At 37.5% G+C, this 21772-nt stretch overlaps 1 protein-coding gene across 1 annotated transcript in view; it reads left to right on the top strand.

Moving 5' to 3' along the window:
• The window catches only part of LOC107600145 (adenosine deaminase RNA specific B2 (inactive)), a 188631-nt gene that overhangs the window by 144542 nt on the left and 22317 nt on the right, over positions 1–21772 (top strand). The gene's annotated exons all lie outside the window — the stretch shown is intronic.

Here is a 21772-nt window from a genome sequence, read left to right as displayed (position 1 = left end):
GCCAAAAAAATCCTATCTCAGTATTTTTTGGCTGAATTGCGATATATACGGTATATATCTCGGTATTTTCTAAATGTTACTATTTGGATCAAATTAGTTATTTATTTATTTATTTATTTACATCCTACCCAGTGTTGTCCAGTGAAACAATGTTTATATTAAAGACGGTGAACACAAACATTGTGAAAGTAACCATGTATGGGCTATTATGTGCAAAAAAAGGGGCTAAAATCACATTACATTGTAACATTACAATCTAAAAACAAAAACAATGTTTTTTTTTTAGGAGAAGTTAAATTCACTAAACTAAAACTGAAAAGAAATAAAAACAAAGGCACAGATTATATGCATTATATTTTGATTACCCCATTACAATAGTCACTTTACAGTTACTGCTATCATAAAATACAATTACATTTTAGGTTTAAAATTCTACACTTGGCACATTTATTGTCCAACTACAAATATTTTAGCAAAATGTGCATTTTAGTCACAATTATTGCGTTCCGTATGTTTGCAGTGCTAGTTCAGTGAAGTCTGTGAAGTTTAGTGGAGAATCACATGCAGAAGGCTCATGCGCTCCTGACAGCAAAGTAGAAATATTTCCATAACTTTGTAACATTTAAAGATGGAGAATATACCTGTGAAATGTCAGAGCATCTGACGTGCGGAGCCGCTCATGTTTAGGACAAATAGGATTATGCACTTCCCCTGCAGCAGCTCACTCTGTGCCCTCCACTATTTTTCAAATGCACTCATATCAAAATACTGTATATTGATATAGGCGGTAATATATACACTGTAAAAAGAAAATCTGTAGTTTTTACAAAAATATTTTGGCAGCTCTGGTTGCCAGAATAATTTTGTAAAAGATACAGAAAAACTGTAAACACATTTACGGCCAAAAACTGTACATTTTACAGTATAAAACTGATTTACAAATAAGAACATTTGAATGTAAACCAGTAAATTCAACAACGCACACTGCTATTAAAATCTGTTTTGTATCTTTAACATACTGACAACCACCATAATAATGCAGGTGGTAAAAAAGAAAGCCACATAAAGAATCAAAGCTCATCACAAATAGCTTCGCCACAAGCAGAAGTATATACACTGTAAAAAAATTTTTTTAACATTTTCGGTAAAAAAACGGCAGCTGTGGTTGTCGTAATTTTACCGTAAAAAATACGGTAGTAACATTTTAGGTTTTACGGTTTTAACTTAAATTTACAGTTAAATACTGTAATTTCTTTAACTGATATAATGTTAATATACCAACCTATTGAAGTACTGAAATCTGTTTTGTACCTTTGTAATACACTGATAACCACCAAATGCAGGAGGTGATGAGAAAGTCACATGATGAACCAAAGCCCATCACAAGCAGCTTTTAAATAATAACATATATAGAAGCTGCACAGCGTCATTCACACAGACACTAAACACCATCACGGTAACACACATGAAACTGAAATAATGCAACAAACATTAATTTAACAACATTAGGTGTAACACACAACCCTCATATACAAAACTGATAAGAAAAAAATAAGAAGAAACATAGTTATTTCAACAAAAAAACATCAAATTTGAAATGTAATGCAGGGAATTCTGAGAATGTCAATTTACGGTTATTCACTGTAAATTATACGGTCTTTTTCACTTACAAAAATGGAATACTATACCGTAAAATTTATGTCCAATACATGTAATGTCCCATACAGTTTTTCACTGTATATAGTAGGGGAATTTACCGTTAACCATTTAACAGGTTTTTACTGTAGCATTTTTACAGTCTTTTACCGTTAAATTCACAGTCATTTTTTAGTGTACTAACATATAGAAGGTGCACAAAGTCATTCATGCAAACACAAAACACCATCATGGTAACACACATGATACTTAAATAATGCAATAAACTTTCATTAAACAACACAAAATGTAACAAAGACCAAATATACAGTACATAACTGATAACAAAAACTATTAAAAAACATGATTATTTAAACAAAATACTTTCAAATGTGAAGTGTCACACAGGGAATTCTGTGAATATCAGTTTACAGTTTTTGACTGTAAACTATACATTGATTTGTTAATTTATACTTCTAAAAACTGTACAATTAACAGCATTTTACTGTAAATTACATGAAATGTCTGTTTAGATCTTTTACAGTTTTTTACAGTTTTACAGTTTTTTTTTTTAGTACGGGAACTTACTGTTAACCTATTAACATTTTTTTCCGTAGCGTTTGTACAAAATTTTACAGCTAAAATTACACTTATTTTTTGCAATGTAGTTTACATAAAAAATATATTGATATATCGTACAAACTCGATATACCGCCCTGCCCTATTACTTCGTAGCCAAGGCAAGTAATGAATGGTATAATATCAGGCTTAACAAATATGCCATTGCTCGACAAAATATTAGAAGCAAATCCAGTCAATCCACATGATCGCATGATGGCATGAGACTGAAAAAGTTCCCCATGCAGATTTCACTCATTGTTCAAGTGCTACATACATCACTACACTATTGTGAAAAGAAAGCCACAGTAACTGCAGGTACGGTGGAAATATCCATGCACCCATCCATATGCGCCCAGTAAATGTACAAGCATGAGATATGCATTCATGTAACAACTTTAAGAAGGATCACATTAAAACAAATGACTTCTGCTTTTACTCATGCCTAGTATTTTATCAGAAACACATACATATGCATGCCTTCAGGCTCTGGGCTTGCGCAGCACTGTAAGCGTGAGTGCTGTTTTTCTACAGGCTGAAACTGATCTGGACATATGAGGAATGAGCAGGTAAAGAAATGGACCTAAAGACAGGACGAGAGAGAGGGGGACAGAACTGAAAGACCTTCAGGATTAATTAGGCGTCAGATTGGTTGCGGGGCATGGGCGCTCCGTGCATGCAGAATGTCCTCTCAGCCTGTAGGGTCATAATTCAGCCCGTGCAAGGTATAGCATGCTCACATGCTTAGTCATTTTTGTTTCATTTTGCATGTGTTTTTTGCTCTTTATTGTGAATTCTTTTTTTTAATTTTTTTTTATTTTTTGCAGCTTGTTGATGTTTCACACTACGTTCCTCAACACAGCATGAAAAATTGCACAAGTCTTGGGCTCATAACTGATTGTTTCTTTGAGTTTTGGTTCTGTGGCCATCGCACTGTATTCAGAACAGATGCAAGTGATTGTGCATTAACTTGCTGCTGAATTCAGGTCCCATAAGAGCCTTTGACCTCATTCAGTTGTATTTTTAGTTGTGTTTGCAATCTATCTTCTGCAAAGTGATATGAGCTGCATATCGAAGATGTCAGAGTTGATGCAAAAACAGGGGATGATTAGTGGGTCACCTTTCAACCTTTCACATGATGTCATTTCCTGAGGCACAGGAAGTGTTCGTCTTTGAATACGAATTGGTAATTCAAGATGAAACAGCTGTTATGAGCTTAATATTCATTCCTGACCAAGAATGCTTGCACTCACTTTGAGAGAACAATCAGAATGAATATTCATGGCTGATATGACTCACAAAGCATCTCTACTGTATTCAGAACAGATGCAAGTGATTGTGCATTAACTTGCTGCTGAATTCAGGTCCCATAAGAGCCTTTGACCTCATTCAGTTGTATTTTTAGTTGTGTTTGCAATCTATCTTCTGCAAAGTGATATGAGCTGCATATCGAAGATGTCAGAGTTGATGCAAAAACAGGGGATGATTAGTGGGTCACCTTTCAACCTTTCACATGATGTCATTTCCTGAGGCACAGGAAGTGTTCGTCTTTGAATACGAATTGGTAATTCAAGATGAAACAGCTGTTATGAGCTTAATCTTCATTCCTGACCAAGAATGCTTGCACTTTGGGAGAACAATCAGAATGAATATTCATGGCTGATATGACTCACAAAGCATCTCCCCAATTTGAATTCATTAATTGTTTAAGGAAGTTGGGCAGTTACTGTGGTACAATGACTCACTTTTTAAGCTTTTGTAAGAATCTTACAGTATATGTAAGGGATAGTTGACCCAAAAATGAAAATCATTCATTTCCACTCACTCTCACGCCGTTACAAGTCCGTGTGATTTTCTTATGTGGAACTGAAATAAGAAGTTAGCAAATAAAAAGTATCTTTCACTAAGACAAAAAAAAAATTTAAAATGACGCAACAAAATCTTGATTTAATTTTAGTCATACCCTTTTTTTAGGGCCCGAGCACCAATGGTGCAAGGACCCTCTTGGAATTGCTGTTTATTACTCTTTTACTTCTCCAAAGTGAATCGCATTTTTGAGGGCCTAAACATGCTTGAAAACTCACGAAACTTTGCACAACCATCAGAACTGCCGAAAATTATCATCTGATATGGGTTTCAGAATTGGGTGTGGCAAAATGGCTCGATAGCGCCACCTATACAACTTCAACGAAATACCCCTCTTTGTTTCACATGCGTGTACGAAATTCAGTAAATGCATGTAATGTCCCAATACCTACAAAAAAGTCTCTTGGAGCGAACGTCCTAAATGCGAAGTCAGCCATTTTGAATTTCCTCTACCATTTTTGTGCAGTTTTTGCCATTTTCAGGACTCGTACTTTAACAAACTCCTCCTACAATTTTAATCCAATCATCTTTAATCCAAATTTGGTGAGTGTAATCATAAGGCCTTTGTGAAGCTAAATTACGAAGATCTTGAGTTTTCGTGGAAGGGTGTGTCCCTGGCAGCCTGACAAAGTTTGATGTTTCGCCACGAAACAGGAAGTTGCTGTAACTCAGGCAAACAATGTCCAATCTATCCCAAACTTCCCACGTTTGATAGGCGTTGTGTCCTGAACTCATGTCCATGCCCATATTCAGTTATAGCCATAGCGCCACCTTCTGGCAACAGGAAGTGACATGTTTAACACTATTATGGACTCCTAGCAACATAATAAAAAGCATCTGCAAGTGTTAAATAGGCTAGCAACACTTAGCTAAGTGTTAAAGCATGCTATTAATGCAATGAAACAGGAAGTTGCTGTAACTCAGGCATGCTGTGTCCAATCTGCCTCAAACTTCACATGTTTGATAAGAGTCCTGGCCTGAAGACATCTATGTGCCCATATTTGGTTATAGGCATAGCGCCACCTACTGGGAACAGGAAGGGACATGTTTTACTCCAACTAAAACAACGTTTAATCTGCCCTAAATGACTTGTTTGATAAGAGACCTGGCCTGAACACATCTAAAGGCCAATATTCAGTTATAATCATAGTGCCACCTGCTGGCAACAGGAAATTACTTGTTTTACACTAACTTAAACATGCAATGTCTGATCTGCCCCAAACTTCACATGGTTAGTAAGAGTCCTGGCCTGAAAATACCTACATGCCAATAATCAGCTATTATTTATAGCGCCACCGGTTGGCAACAGGAAATGTCATGTTTTACACTAACTCAAACATGCCTTGTTCAATCTGTTTTGTTTTGTTGTGTTTTTTGGTGCACTTTTTGCCTTTTGTTTGCCCTTTTTAAACAATTTTTTCCTCAGAATATTTCATTTAGTGTTCCACAGAAGAAAGTCGCTGGTTTGGAACAACCCATGAAATTCACAGGTAGGCGAGATGCTGCTTTTAGACCCAATGTGTAAAGTCATCTGTGCTTTTATATTCCATCAATATATTTATAATAAAAAAGTCAGACTGTTTTAGTGTGCTGTTTTGAACCCTTTTTAGCCCTTTTTGCCCTTCAAACAACTTCATGACATGTACAGCGCAGGCATTTGTGGTAATCTCGAACAGAGAACAGAGAAATTCCATTTCCTGCATTTCTAAATCGGAGCTTCCCAAGCACTGCTGTGTCACTTGGTATATGCAACACTGACATTCTCAAACCTCACCTCTGCTAATGGAGATCACACTAGTGTATGTACCCCCATGCAGACCGATAAATGAATAATGACAGCTCGCTTTTAGTTGAAGGAGACCAGATTCTCCAAGAGCTCCTTTCAGCTCCCTCTGCTGGTGCACTTTTGAATTCGCTCACAGAGCTACAAAACCATTAAGCTATTTTGGTGTGAGTGGACATCTCTCCCTGTGCATGCCTCAGTGACTGCCATGTCAAATTAGGACTTTTCGGTTTTTATACAGTGCCTCTAATGACAGTCATAAGTGTCAGTGTTCAGTTCAGAGGCCGACACACTGTCTGCAAAAGAATTCCCTGTTCTTCCTCTATCACCACACACACACAGCCATTAACCAGAACTGTAAAACATTCTTTAGTAGAAGAACGCTTTCCCAGAGAGAGCTGGAGGGTGGGTTAGTGATGTCTGACCATGGCAGTTAACTTTACGCATCAGCTAACACCCTCCAATCATGCCGTTAGGACTGCAGAATAGGACTGTAAATCAAAGCAGATGTTGTACAAGCGCGTATTAGGATGCGAAGGTTACGTCTCATAACAATGACACGTCCCTGGGTGATCCACTCAAAGAGAAACAGTGAGAAGTAGTGATAATGTAATTGATTTAGCATGTCGCCCCACCAAGTGTAAGGCAGCCTGGTCAAACCAGTGGTTAATGAAGGAAATCTGTGTCGTGAGAGGCCACAGATTGATATGTAGGCTTAATAAATGTCGGACATGATGCGGAACACGTCAGCTCACGGGCTGGAATCTCTGAGAATGTTGTGTTGTGTTAATACAACAAATTCTGACTGCCTCAACTACTGAGTGTAATTGGGTGAAGGAAGCATTCAGTGCTCTGTGTCCATTGCCATTTCTTCCTTCCATTTCGGTCTCTTCAAATGTTTGTGCCATCCTGTTCACATTCATTATGGTCTGGGTTGTAGTGCTTGTTAAAATCATTATTGGAGTCATGTTAGGTGGAACACATTATTTGAATGATGAATCACATTATCTGTTTGTTAAATCATGAAGTATTGAATACTGTTTCTGGGTCAAAGCCTTTATTCATTTCAAGTGAGAATACCATCTCAACAGCCGTTTATGAGCAAAAAAAAATTTGAAATCACATGCTGTACACTAGAGTCTCCAGGTGCACAGTGTCCCGGACAAAAATATTTTAATGTTTCAGACAAGATGAATCGCTTTCTGGCCTGAGATTTCGCTATGGAGGTAAAGGTTAGGATCATGATCTTTCAGTAGTACTACAGCTTCTGGACCCAGAAATTGTAGCTGTTTCAATCCACCTATTTTATACGCATTTTGGGATATCGCATTTAAAAAAAAGACACTGGATGGAAACACCAAGATACGGATAAATTCTAAAAATGCGCATAAAAATGTATGTGCTAAATTGAAGCAGTTAAATGTTTTATCCGATAAGAAATCATGTGCAAAAACTACTACACATTTACCAAATAATTTCTCAGTACGCATCAAAAAGTCACATGACTTTGCATGATAGGACCGCATAACTGGACTAACCTGTGGACCGATCGCGTTGCACAGAGTCTAAATGTAGTTTTGGTCATTCGGAAATGCCTGAGCCAAAGCTTGTCATCAAAGTTGTTTGGTTTAATTGCCTCCCAGAACTGTCTTACACAACTGCATTCCCAAACAGCAGGCATCCGAAAGCAAGATAACATATGACCACCTTTATTGGTTTTGTCAGCACACTCTGAGGTGCAAGTATATTGTTATATACAAAAAAAAGAACCACAACGGCTTCTCCAAATGTAGCAAATTACCTTTTTCTTAATGATATTTGGTGCCAGTTGACCAGGAAGCTACGATTGTTCTCTTCATCTCGCTGAATGAAAACAGTGTTTTATTCGCACGTTTAATGCATTATGACAATTTTGCGCACAAGTTAAATTAGCAACTTTGGATGGAACATAGCTAATTTAACCATAGCTAACTCTCTACTATCAGAATAAAGTCTGGTCCACATAGAAGCTTATTTTGGCCGTGCACCACCCACTTATGACAATACAGCAGGGTTTTCTTTAAAAAATGACTAGATTTTTACATGTAAAGTGTTTTTCGTTTCTGCAAAACAATTGAAGAATTAAATTGGGTGTTTATATACAAATTTTTCTAAAAAATGTTTTTGTTTGTTTTATTATAAGGATGCATCTTTATGGAATTTGCGAATATGCTCATTTTAATTAAAACAACAATGCTATTTGTTTGTCGTAATTTTTTCAGGACGTGAACTCTTTGAGATCAGTCTCCTACTTTAAACATTTCATCTTTTATATGATTCTCAGTGGGGGACAATCTTACATGTCAATCCTGTTACCTTAATGGTGTAAAGTATACAACGAATAACTTGTGGACAGTAAAATAGCAGCATTAAATTCTCTTTCTAAAAAGTATTTGTAGCTCTTTCTGACTGTAACTATGATCCTGACATTTTAAAAACATGCTCACAAAGACAGAAAGCTGCTTCACACATCAATACGTTCCAACCAAATGACTTACTTGAGGCACTCTGGCTTTACCAATCTCCAACACGGCACAACGCTGCCATTTGACATTTTCCCTTGATTCCTTGTTGACTGTTTAGAATTTAAAAAGAACACCTGAAGCTATGAATCAAATGTCAGGTGTGGCAATGTAGTGGAACTATATCAATACCGAGTGATATATGCCCTGCCGGAGGTTTTTTTTACAGGGCTAGGATCAGTGCTCAGGAGTGTCCAGATCATTCGACCATGACAGAAAGGGCACTCAATGAAAAGGTTTGCTGCTCTTGCTGTACCCAAGGGTTGGACAGTGACATGACTGCTCTTTCCTTTCTCAACAACTGTAATTGCTGAAATTGTCACATCCTTTTTCAAACATCATATTTTTTACTCTCCAAAGCTCAGAATTTCAGGCAGGGTTTACTGGTAACCAGGTTTGGTAGCAGATAAGGAGGGTCTGTTCAAAGGAAACAGATCGGGTTTGAAGTGATGTCTGGGATGGTGCACAGTGCTCTGGCTGGTATCTTCAAGAGAAGCAGAAGTTATGGAGTTGTGATGTTTCTTGTTGATGGTCAGAACATTCTCCCTCAAAGATGACGGCAACATGCTACTTCACAGGGAGTTTGAATGCGTCTCATCTCTGGTAGTACATGAAAGGTGCTTGTCAATGCAATATTTGAAGTAGTGCATGTTTTTCCTTTAGTAGGTTGATTTGTTTGGATGCTTTTCTATTTAACGCCTCATCCTAAACAGTCACAAGTCATGCAATGCTTCAAAGCATCGAGTGCCAAGTATTTATTTCTTTCCAGATTGAAAAATTGCTGTATGAAGCAACAAAATCACAAGCAATACAACTGTAAGTTATTTAAAAATTTTAAACTATGTAGTGCTAGAGTTTAGACTGTTCACTGCAGTTTAGCTTTTTTTGTCAACTGGTCAACAGTCCAAAAATTAACTACAGTATAGACCTCAGTTTGTGAGATCTATTAAATTGAAGTATCACAAACATCACTTGGGATGTTTTGGGATGCACATCACCTTCTACTTGGGACAAAGTAAAAATTGCAATATAAATTAAACCAGATATCTTTTACTTGATTGCTTGTCATAACCAAGTAAAGGTTTAACATGTTCAGTTAGCCCCTGTTGGTCCAGATGCTGTAACTACACAATTCGTTTCTAAAAATAACCTTTGTCCATTGATGACCATTCAAAGCATGGTGTGTATTTTTTCCAAGCAACCTAATTGCAAGTATTCTATTATATCATTGTGCATATTTTATTTTTGTAGGGTATGACTTATAACGGTGAAACTGATTTATATTTCTTCCATTCTGCTGTCTTTGTTGTCATAGCTCATGGTCATTGCTGGTGAATTATTTGTGACTGTGTATTAATATTCTTGTGGCTCTAAAGCACTTAGTCACATGGCATTTTCAGCTCAGGCGACTGGTTTTAAAACTTCTGAGATTTCATGAATAAAGATGGCAGATTTCACATTGTACTTTCCGGGGGTTCTGTGCCAGCTAAGCAGCCATCATTGTGATAAATAGTAATGCTAACATATAGCTTTCTGCAGATATCATATATCTCTCCTTGATCATAACAATCTTGTTTTGTGTATGTCATTTGTTTTGCAGAGTTAGCTGCATTAGCCGCTAGCATTTGCACAGTTTTGGGAGTAATGATGACAGTGTTTTCCGTGGCCTTTCCGTTAGCAGCTTTCTTCACAATCAGGAGTGGATTAATGAGCGATGTGTGAACAGCCCTTATGGTCAGACGAGGATCGGCCTGAGAGGCGCTCGTTAAGAGAACATCCCACTTTCCCTCTCTCCGTCAATCTTTCCTCTTCATCTTCACGTACCCCCTCTGTGTTTCAATCTCCCCCGCTAACTCCCTCATGCTCACAAATTAATTTTGAGGGGCAGGTCATATTATGCTTTTGAAGGAGCCTCTTCCCTGTCCTCTTTATTTGATGCATTATGTATAAAGACCCCGATGTGGGTTTTACACCCGCTCTGGCATTATTAAGCCATTTTCCCTCTTATCTGTGCTTTTTTTATCTTGACACAAGGGTTAATCAGGTGGGATTGATACTGAGCCTTTAAAATAAGCTCCCTCCTACTGGGGCCTCAGTTTTTTGTTTTTTTTTACCACATTTTCCACTCTGCAAACCAGGCCATGCACACTGTTGCATACTGCCTGAAGTTTGAGGAAGTGTGGTCACATAGTTTTTAAAAGTAAGTCAGAATCAGTGAAATGTACCATGGCACCTCTTGGTGCACAGATAATGCCAAGTTGAGTGCACATGGAGAGATAATTAAGACCATGCAGGGCAAAACCACCATGGTGCCATGATAGTCTGTGGCACAGATTGAACTGATCCTAAAAGCTGCTTTCGTATCTGTGTGCCAGGTCTGTACGAACAGATGGCCTCACTGAAGCAGGACAGTTATTGGGTGTCAAACCCTGCAACCTAACTGCGCACATGAAAGCACACACACACACACATGCATGTACTGTACACATGCAATGTACACTCCCTCCTGAACAACATCTGTTTTATACTGCTGCAGAAGTGCATGATGAGTCCATCTGTAATATGATTATTATGATCCTCACTGCAGGTTTGTTAGTGCGCATCTGCGTTGTGTCCTGGAAAATAACTTTTTTTTTCAGCTTGTTTGGTTGTCAGTGTGTTTATTTGGTAGCTAAATCAATTATCATGCTAAGACTATTTCTACTCCTGAATAGTTGGTCCATGTATACTAACTAGTGAATAGTGTTTCCTAATCTAAAGTGTTACCGTAACTTTGCAAGTACACGTCAACTTATTCTACTAACCCTAACCCTAATCCTAACCTATCTGTCTACTAGTACTCTATCAAGAGTTAGTTGACATGTACAGTAGTTGCAAATTCATGAGTTAGGTGACGTGTAGTTTCAAAGTCACTTATAGTTAGTAGAATGTCTAAAGTGAACTTTTGTTATGAAGTGTGACTGAACAAAGTGAACTCTGATGTCTTCGCAAAAAGCAGTGAAGGCACCCTAAGGGGATGTGTTCTTTCATTCAAAAATAGCGGGACAGAGTACAATGTAAAGGAATGGAACAGGGATATTGAAATGTTGAAGCTGAACTACTTTTAACTTCATACGGCATCTTAAAAATGCAGTGCTCATGACGTAAGGCACTGAAAAAGACAGTGACTTGTAGAATAGTGATCAGAGGCATCCACTTTGACGTTGATGTGTAGATTTGCCCATATCTTTGTTCTAGTCTAATAGACATCACGTCTCACAATAGTTAGTTTTCATTTTACATTTCATTTTAGAAGCTAAAAATCAGGCCAGTGCTTTATCAGGTCGACTCATTCCTCCATGGACCACCTTCCTGATAGTGGAGGTCATTTGTTCCAGGCCACAAATTTGTCATGATTCCCGTAGACTATAGGGGTCAGGTGCATTGTCCATCCCTCTGGTTAGTTGACCCAACTCTCCTCCAGAGCGTTGAAGGACCCATATCAAATTTTGGGGCATTGGAAGTCTTACAACAGACAGATGAGAAAGCATTGTTTTTAACAACACCGGTGGCCCGGCCAGGCTGATCTGACTGACAGCTCCCCGCTGATATAGCAGAAAGTGTGGCCGGCTGAAAATCTGTCTTGCAGGCTGCAGGGCCATCTGGTCCTTCTGCACACTAAAAGGTTGGACACGGTTTGAGGCGACATCACAAAGCTGCACACAGTTCATTTTAGATGGGTGGGGGCTTCGTCAGCAGTTTCCTCGCTTCCCCATTTTGTTCATGCAGAAAGAAAGGAAAACAAACTGTAAAACAACGCGAACAGAAATGAAAGAGCAGGCTCCTTGTAAAGCCAAGGCCGGAGACAGAAACAGTGAGTTTAATAGCATGGGTAACAGAGAACAAACAGGAGTGAAATGTGTGGCACTGGGGTACCTGCCACTTTGAGATTTTCCAAAGCTCCAGGCTTCCAACGGATATTGATTTTCAAAGAACCCACCCTGGGCAGCAGGGTGGAGGATGATATAGCCATGGAAAGACACTATTAAAACTTGGTGAGTGAATTGTTAAATACGTCTATAAAGAAATAGAAGACATGGCCCCATTTCTGTGCAGGCATGGCTGCTCTGTTGGGCCCTGATAAGCCGTGGGGGGAGGTTTCTGGAGAGATGGCTCTCACATGCGCTGTCGTATGATTGGATTCTCTCAAGCTGGAGATTGTAAAGCACAGCCGCACTGCTAGGAAATATATGCTTACGTCATACAATGGAAGCAGTTAATTGCGGGACTGTTATCCAGAGTTTGAAGGATGTTGAGATTTATTGACATGGTCTGTACAATAAAAGCATAATGATACAAATGCTAATTTCATAATTATGTAAAATTCCTTCATAATTTTGTTGGTATTGTCTATTTTTCGCCACACATCAATGTACGAGTTATGCATTGTACTGTATTGATCCACATTGAATCTGTGCACTTTTTTCACATTTTAAATCACCATATATTCAATATGACATTTTGTGCTTTTACCTTAAAAAAAACAAAACAAAGTTCATCAAGAATTTTCATTGTTTCTGTGTGGGACAAGTCGGTTGGTAAGCAGGGTGCGCTTCTCTGGCAAGTTCTAATACTGTAGAGCTAAATCCCGACCTTCTTCCTGTCTGCTCACCTGGAATCTGAGAGCAGGCAGTGTAATTCTCTGCATAGTCTGTATGCTTTTCCCTGCAGAGGAAATCATGCATTGCCAGGACCCTTTTGTCAGCAAGAAGCCCCCAAGGGATAGACTTCTGGGTCAGGGATCAGTCAAGAAAATTTCCCTGTTGACATTTGTGTTCCTGGCATAATATTGACTTCTGAGGAAAGATGACGGCAGCAGTGCTACTGACATTCTACATTACCTTGGGAAAACAAGTTCTGGAAAGAGAATTATAATAAAACCTGTTAAAATGTTGTGCAATTGATGCCTTATTGTAATATAACTAAGATAATTATAACTAAACCTCTACTTAAGCCTAAAAGCCTGTTCACACCAAGGTCGATTACTATAACGATAAAGATAAAGAGTCGATAATGGGTCCACAACTATAAAGGCACAAAGGAACAAACTCACTGAAATCACTTTTAGAAAATTTTTTTCAGTTGATCAGTGATAAAAACATTGACAGCCAGTCAAAATCCTGCTTGAAAGAGCTTGGCATGAAGTCTGTAATGATTTTCCGTTTCAACCAATTTGAAGCTATAAGCTTTAAGAGCTGCTTCAACCCTGCTGAAAATAAAGCTGGTTTTAGACTGGTTTTAGAGGGGGTTTGACCACTTCTTTAGCTGGTCAGTTTGGCCTTAGCTGGTCAGGCTGAGACCCAGTGTTCAAAACCAGTTGAACATCGGCTTGCCCAAGCTGGGAGACCATCTAGACCAGCCAACTAGCATAGGATGGTTTTGGCTGCAGGGAAAACTAAAGAGTGAGGTTTAAGCAAAGATACTTGATAGGTGTAACATCATTTTTGGCAGTTAATGTTAGAGACCTTGATATTATAGAAATTCCTTTTGATTATTTTACATAATACAGCAATTATTTAAGTACCAAAGCAGACCCAGGTTGAGTGAAAATGGAATTATTACTAGTTACAAGAGGTAGAACACCATGGTTGAAGCTAAATATAGCAGGAACTTGTTTTAGTGCAGTGTGGCATGTCGTTATGTTTAATTATTTAATTTTTTTCTTAGAAGAAAGAACCACCACGCATCACAAGATGTTCTTTTTGTCTCGTCACATGATCCACACTTTTCAAACTGAAGGGAGTTGGATTGCAGTTTTTCTCTGATTTGACAGAGCTTTTCTTTTTTGCCTGATTAAAATTCAACACAAAATCTCTAGCAATGTGCCAGAGACTAAATCACAATTTTCGATTCGTTTTCATGGCCTCTTTTAAGGTACTAGAGTCCATTTGAGTGCTCTAAATATTTTATTCCTACCTTTGATAACTAATTTCAGTCCATTACCTGCAAGAGTTTTCCCTTTTGCGAATCAGTGAGACATTATTCTGCATTCAGATTTGTGAATACAGATTATGCAAAAGACTTCATTATTGTGGCATATCTTCAAAAGGAATCAAATGATTTGATTGCCATTAATGGTTCTTGTTGAGACAAGTGTTTGAAATTTAAAAGCTTATAATGTGCTATTGGCATGTAGCAAACAAAAGACAGAAGCCACTTAATTTCCCTGAAATGGCCAACGCTGGGGCTTATTTTATCTCCATTTATCTCTTTCTCTTTGTTTCTTTCCTTCCATCTCATATATACCCTCTACCTCCTTTGTGTGTTTGACTGTGTTTGTTTATTAGTGGTGCTGCACATCAAGCATCACGATTACTGTTGCTCAAGTAACCCTTAGTATTAAACCTTGTCCCATTACAACGGACATAATCAATACCTCAAATCATGTGACTTATAATCATCAGCATATGTGATTTATATGCTGATGATACCCAGATTTACCTAGCCTTATCACCTAATGACTACAGCCCCATTGACTCCCTCTGCCAATGCATTGATGAAATATCTATGATTTCAACTACCAAAGCAACCACACTAAAAACTAAAACAAAACCACAAAAAAACAGAACACCCTAAAAACTGCATAGCAACCAGTTGAGATCCACATAGAACATCTCAGAGACACCATAACACCATCCTAGCAAACCGCATAGCAACCTCCCTGAACACAATAACAACACCCCAACAATCATATAGCAATGCCTCTAACAACCATTAACAACTAGGGATGCACCGAAATGAAAATTCTGGGCCGAAACCGAAAATTCTGAATGCACTTGGCCGAAAACCAAAACTGAAACTGAAAATGCTTTTTAATAATTATTTGTTATTTTATTAAATAATATAAAATAATTTTGTAAGACTTTTTAATTTAACTCAGTACTTTTAATTATGCTGAATATAAATTTTTTTTTTTTTTATTCAATCCTTGGCTGCAGGGAAAACTAAAGAGTGAGGTTTAAGCAAAGATACTTGATAGGTGTAACATCATTTTTGGCAGTTAATGTTAGAGACCTTGATATTATAGAAATTCCTTTTGATTATTTTACATAATACAGCAATTATTTAAGTACCAAAGCAGACCCAGGTTGAGTGAAAATGGAATTATTACTAGTTACAAGAGGTAGAACACCATGGTTGAAGCTAAATATAGCAGGAACTTGTTTTAGTGCAGTGTGGCATGTCGTTATGTTTAATTATTTAATTTTTTTCTTAGAAGAAAGAACCACCACGCATCACAAGATGTTCTTTTTGTCTCGTCACATGATCCACACTTTTCAAACTGAAGGGAGTTGGATTGCAGTTTTTCTCTGATTTGACAGAGCTTTTCTTTTTTGCCTGATTAAAATTCAACACAAAATCTCTAGCAATGTGCCAGAGACTAAATCACAATTTTCGATTCGTTTTCATGGCCTCTTTTAAGGTACTAGAGTCCATTTGAGTGCTCTAAATATTTTATTCCTACCTTTGATAACTAATTTCAGTCCATTACCTGCAAGAGTTTTCCCTTTTGCGAATCAGTGAGACATTATTCTGCATTCAGATTTGTGAATACAGATTATGCAAAAGACTTCATTATTGTGGCATATCTTCAAAAGGAATCAAATGATTTGATTGCCATTAATGGTTCTTGTTGAGACAAGTGTTTGAAATTTAAAAGCTTATAATGTGCTATTGGCATGTAGCAAACAAAAGACAGAAGCCACTTAATTTCCCTGAAATGGCCAACGCTGGGGCTTATTTTATCTCCATTTATCTCTTTCTCTTTGTTTCTTTCCTTCCATCTCATATATACCCTCTACCTCCTTTGTGTGTTTGACTGTGTTTGTTTATTAGTGGTGCTGCACATCAAGCATCACGATTACTGTTGCTCAAGTAACCCTTAGTATTAAACCTTGTCCCATTACAACGGACATAATCAATACCTCAAATCATGTGACTTATAATCATCAGCATATGTGATTTATATGCTGATGATACCCAGATTTACCTAGCCTTATCACCTAATGACTACAGCCCCATTGACTCCCTCTGCCAATGCATTGATGAAATATCTATGATTTCAACTACCAAAGCAACCACACTAAAAACTAAAACAAAACCACAAAAAAACAGAACACCCTAAAAACTGCATAGCAACCAGTTGAGATCCACATAGAACATCTCAGAGACACCATAACACCATCCTAGCAAACCGCATAGCAACCTCCCTGAACACAATAACAACACCCCAACAATCATATAGCAATGCCTCTAACAACCATTAACAACTAGGGATGCACCGAAATGAAAACCGAAACTGAAAATTATGGATGCACTTGGCCGAAAATAAATAAATAAATGAAACCGAAAATGCTTTTTAATAATTATTTGTTATTTTATTAAATAATATAAAATAATTTTGTAAGACTTTTTAATTTAACTCAGTACTTTTAATTATGCTGAATATAAATTTTTTTTTTTTTTATTCAATCCTATGCAACAGAATCAGATTTAACTGATTTTTTTTTTTAATTGTCCAAATAATTTATAGCCTTACAAAGCTATTATCAGAGCATGTGAGCAGAGCATAGCATCACGAGAGGGTAGCGTCCTTTTACCAGCATTGCCCAGTACACTGCCGTGCAAAGGAAAAAGACTGTAACTTAGATTTTTGTCGAAAATTAGTTATTGATATTTTTGGGACATTCAAGACATCCTTTATCATGTGCATAAGTATCTTGAGTCGTCTCATCCGTAACTTCAAAAAGCCCCGGAGAAACCAAGGCAGAACACCGTATAACACCAGTTACGGCTCTTTCACTTTGTTTGGAACCCTCAAATTGAGTTACGGCGTTCTGCCTTTGTTTAGCCGTGTGTCAAAATGAAATTACGGTGCCGGTTTGGAGTTATACGGTGTTCTGCCTTTGTTTTACTGTCCGTTAAAGTCTGCCGCATTTTAATTACGGTGTAGACAAACGAATTTGATAGATTGCGATCTACCAAACAGCTCCATATAACAAAGCACTGTAAAGACTAGATACCTTGGCAGCAATACGTAATCATGAATAACCTTTAGTTTTTTTTTAAAAGATTATTCACTTAGTTGGACGCGTGTGGACTTGAATACCGTAGCTAGCATGATCAATCATAAAATCAGTAGCCTACTAACAGTTAATTACTAACAGCAATTAAATCCATATCCTATCTTTTCTTGTAACCCGATAAAATCAATCCATGGCGATGAACGTCATCGGAGATGTTTAATCCACAAGCATTCTGAGCATTATTCCTGCTTGCTGGCGTTCACATCAATCCACAAGTCATTCTTTTAGGTTAGGCTATTTCATACATGTCAATATAAAAGTAAGTATGATATGTCTAGCATTCTTTTTTACGTTACTGAGCATATCAAATAAATTGGTATCCATGGTATCCACTCACATTTTTAACTTTTAGTCTGCTTGTTACGGTAAAAAAAAAAATAATAATAAAAATGAATACAGTCACATTGCTATATGCAATAGCCTATATGAGATAGCCCATGATCACTAGATTTTATAGAGGTGTTACTATTACGATTTTGTAAATGGTGATCAGCAACCAAATATTGATAGTATGGAAGTTATTGCCTTTTGCCTTGGTGTGACTTCTAACGTTTTGCAGACAATGCAAAGGCAGAGTACATTAACTTCAAAATAGGGGTAAAAATCAAGTTTGAGCTCATAATTTTTTATTGTAGATAATTTTCATTACTAAAACATCTAATAGTTACATTTCCAGTGCCCTGCCTATAATTAATTTGGCTGGACAAGTAAAAAACTTTAAAGTAATTTTTCTCAGTTTCACACTCTAGCGAGTTAAGGTCTTTTTCCTTTGTAGGGCAGTACAGCTGTACTACACCATGTTACAGCACAGTAGCACTATTGCAAACAGGAACAAGTATACTACATAGAAATTTCCTGTCGGCATGCTATTTGAGCTGACTTTGCTTTTCCGGTGATCATGAGTGGTACAACTGTGAGCAACTCAATGGAACGCATATTCATAGAGCAGAATATTGAGCGGAGCGCCACACCGCACAGTGACGATGGCTAGAGGGAGAGTGAAACCTGCACGCTGAACACTGATATTTTCGACCGCTTTTCTCTTTCGGCTAAAAACCAAAAATGCCAATTTTGGTGCATCCCTACTAGCAACCAGCAGTGCCTGAGTAACCACCCAGAACACCCTAACAACTGCATAACAACAAATTGAGATCCATTCAGAGCATCTTAGAAACCAAATAGCAACAACCTAGCAACCTCTTTGAACACCCTCACAACACCACACCACGACAAAACCCACACAGAACACCTTAGCACTCTGTACCAATGCCCTATCAACTAACTAGAGCTCTCTAGCAACCACATAGCAACACATTAAAAACACTTAGATCACCTTAGCAACAAAGCAGCCTGAGCTAACCATCCAGCACACCCTAACAACTCCATAGCAACAAGCTGAGATCCACAGAACATCTTAGAGACCACATAACACCAACCTAGCAACCATATAGCAACCTCTCCGAACACCCTAACAACAGAAGAACAAAAAAGAAAAAGAAAAAAACACACAGAATGCCTTAGCACGGTATACCAGTGCCCTAGCAACTAACTAGAGCTCCCTAGCAACCACATAGCAACACACTAAAAACACTTAGATCATCTTAGCAATAAGCAGCCTGAGTAACCACCCAAAACACCTTAACAACTGCATAGAAACAAGCTGAGATCCACTCAGAACATCTTAGATACCACATAGCAACCTCCCTGAACAACCTAGCAACATCACAACATGTTAAAAACCACACAGAACACCTTAAAACTATATATCAGTGCCCTAGCAACTAACCAGGGCTCCTAGCAACCACACAACTGCAACAGCAACTCCAGCAGCCACACAGCAACTATCACCTTAGCAACTACATAGCCTAACCTCACAAACACCCTAGCAACCACATAGCAATGCCTGAGTAACTACCTGGAACACCCTAAAAACTGCATAACACTCAGACCTTCTTAGATACCACGTAGCAACAGTCTAGCAACCATGCAAGATCACACAAGAAACTACATAGCAACACCCTGGCAACGGTCCAGTGCACCCCAGCATAATGGCAGCAGGTTTTGCAAAAAATGTAAAAGTGTAGCTGTATTTCCAGTCACCAGAGGTGAATGTTGGATCATGACCGCACTTCTCCAGCTCAGTGAGGTGTGAGCACCATCACTGAACTCTGGCGTCAGTCCAACCATAGCTCACGCCTCTGTCTTTGAAGTGTGGAAATGTTTGGCATTCCTCTTAATCCTTTTAATGTCACCAATAAAAGATGTTTTATTAAGGTGACATTGGGATTAGTGTTTAATTACCACTGAGAGGCATTTAAATATGTCTGCTGGCTTGGCAAGCTCATGCGCTTTTACTGTGTGTTACTGCTCGCTAAAGCAACCAAACCTTAGAATTAATGATGATACCATCATTTTGTTCATACGTTTAGGTTATACAGTATGGGACATTTCCAGAGAGTTTTGTTGCTGTATACAGCTGAATTGTTTACTTACAGATATTGCTGCGCATTAAACTTGGATAGAAAAAATTTTTTAATTCTCAAAATAGAGTATGAAAAATTAATATAAATTAAATTTTAAAAAATCCAAAAGAAGCCATTTTTTTCTCAGTTCATGAGTACTGTGCTTTTGCCTGTGTATGGCAGTATATGGAAGTAAAATTATGACAAATGTCTTTTAAAAAAAAGCATGTTGAATTGCACTAATTAGAAAAGAAAAATGCATTAACAGTGCTTGTATTATGCGTCTTATTGATGATGCTTAGGAAGATTCACTCAGAATATGAACATAACACACAAAGTGTTCCCTCCCATAGAAACCTGTTCTAATGAAAACTCTTAATGCAACTCAGACCAAATACAGTATACAGCTTATAAATAAAAAATATGAATTTTGCATTGTGTTTTTACATAGAAACCCATTATTTTTAAAAAGTATATATTTTACATGGAAATAGCATAGGTATTTTTGTGCTTTTCTGCACACAGACAGGCACATCATTCTCCAATCAGATCATCAATTGCTACATACTGTGAACATCCTCCGTAAAGGTTTTTACCCTCTGAGCGCTTTGCCTCAATTTTATTTCACCAGACGTCTGGCCGACCCCTCAGAAGTCATAATTGTCATCTGGCACTGTGTGTGTATGTACTGTATGAGTATGTGTTTGCCTCCATAAGCCACTAATTGACACAAACAGCAACATAATATCATCAGTTGTGGATGTGGTGTGAAAAATCCACTCACACAGGTTCAGGAACAGATGTATGGGTAAGATCGGCCGAAGCCCGTCTGGTGAATGCAAACGCAGGGTCCAGGTTATTTTTCAGCCTGGCAGCCTGAACCCTGAGCTCAGAGCGATGGACAGATGGTCCATTTGAGACGCCACCAAACTAATCACGCTGTTCCATTAGTGAAAGTGTCTCAGATAAACGGCTGACCATGAGCACGCCCGTGGTCTCTTCTCCTTCCAATTACTTTATTGATGGCCGGTGTTTTGACACAAATTAATTGGGTCACCGTGTTGGTGTGAGGAAAAAAAAAATGCCACGGGCAAAGTCATTGTGTGATCATGGAATAGCAAAGCTGTTCACTGAATTTAATTGATTTGAAATGAAATATGCATGATATATATGATTTATGGCATGTAAAATCTCTATTGTGCAATATCCTGTCTGTATAAAGTTATTTCTAATCTTAATGTAACAGTAACAGCAACCAAAGACAGAATAACACATATAATTGTTTGTTATTTTATTTGATTACTTAACAGGACATTAATTGTTGTAACACGTAACAATATAATATAATAGTTTTTGTGCAATTTAAATTATGCTTCAGAATGCAATTTGTAATGGAAATATTATTCATATTTTTTCAAATACACCCTGTCTTTAATTTTTTGTATTGATTTTTAATTCTTTTATTTAATACATTCACATTCAAATTTAAATAACCTACTATTCTGGAAAAACTCTACAATAGTTTTAATTTATAAAATTTGTATAATGTGATGTTTAAGAGATAATGCTATAATCTAATCTGATTATAATATAATATAATCGTTTTTTGTGCAATTTAAATTATGCTTCAGAATGCAATTTTTAATGGAAATATTATTCATATTTTTTCAAATGCATTCACATTTGAATTTACATCACCTACTGATCTGAAAAATTCTACAA

The sequence above is a fragment of the Sinocyclocheilus grahami genome, unplaced genomic scaffold, assembly GCF_001515645.1.
Source record: "Sinocyclocheilus grahami isolate Dianchi unplaced genomic scaffold, SAMN03320097.WGS_v1.1 scaffold279.1, whole genome shotgun sequence".
NCBI lineage: Eukaryota > Metazoa > Chordata > Actinopteri > Cypriniformes > Cyprinidae > Sinocyclocheilus > Sinocyclocheilus grahami.
Note: the sequence above shows the minus strand (reverse complement) of the source record. Positions and strands in the feature narration are given on the sequence as shown.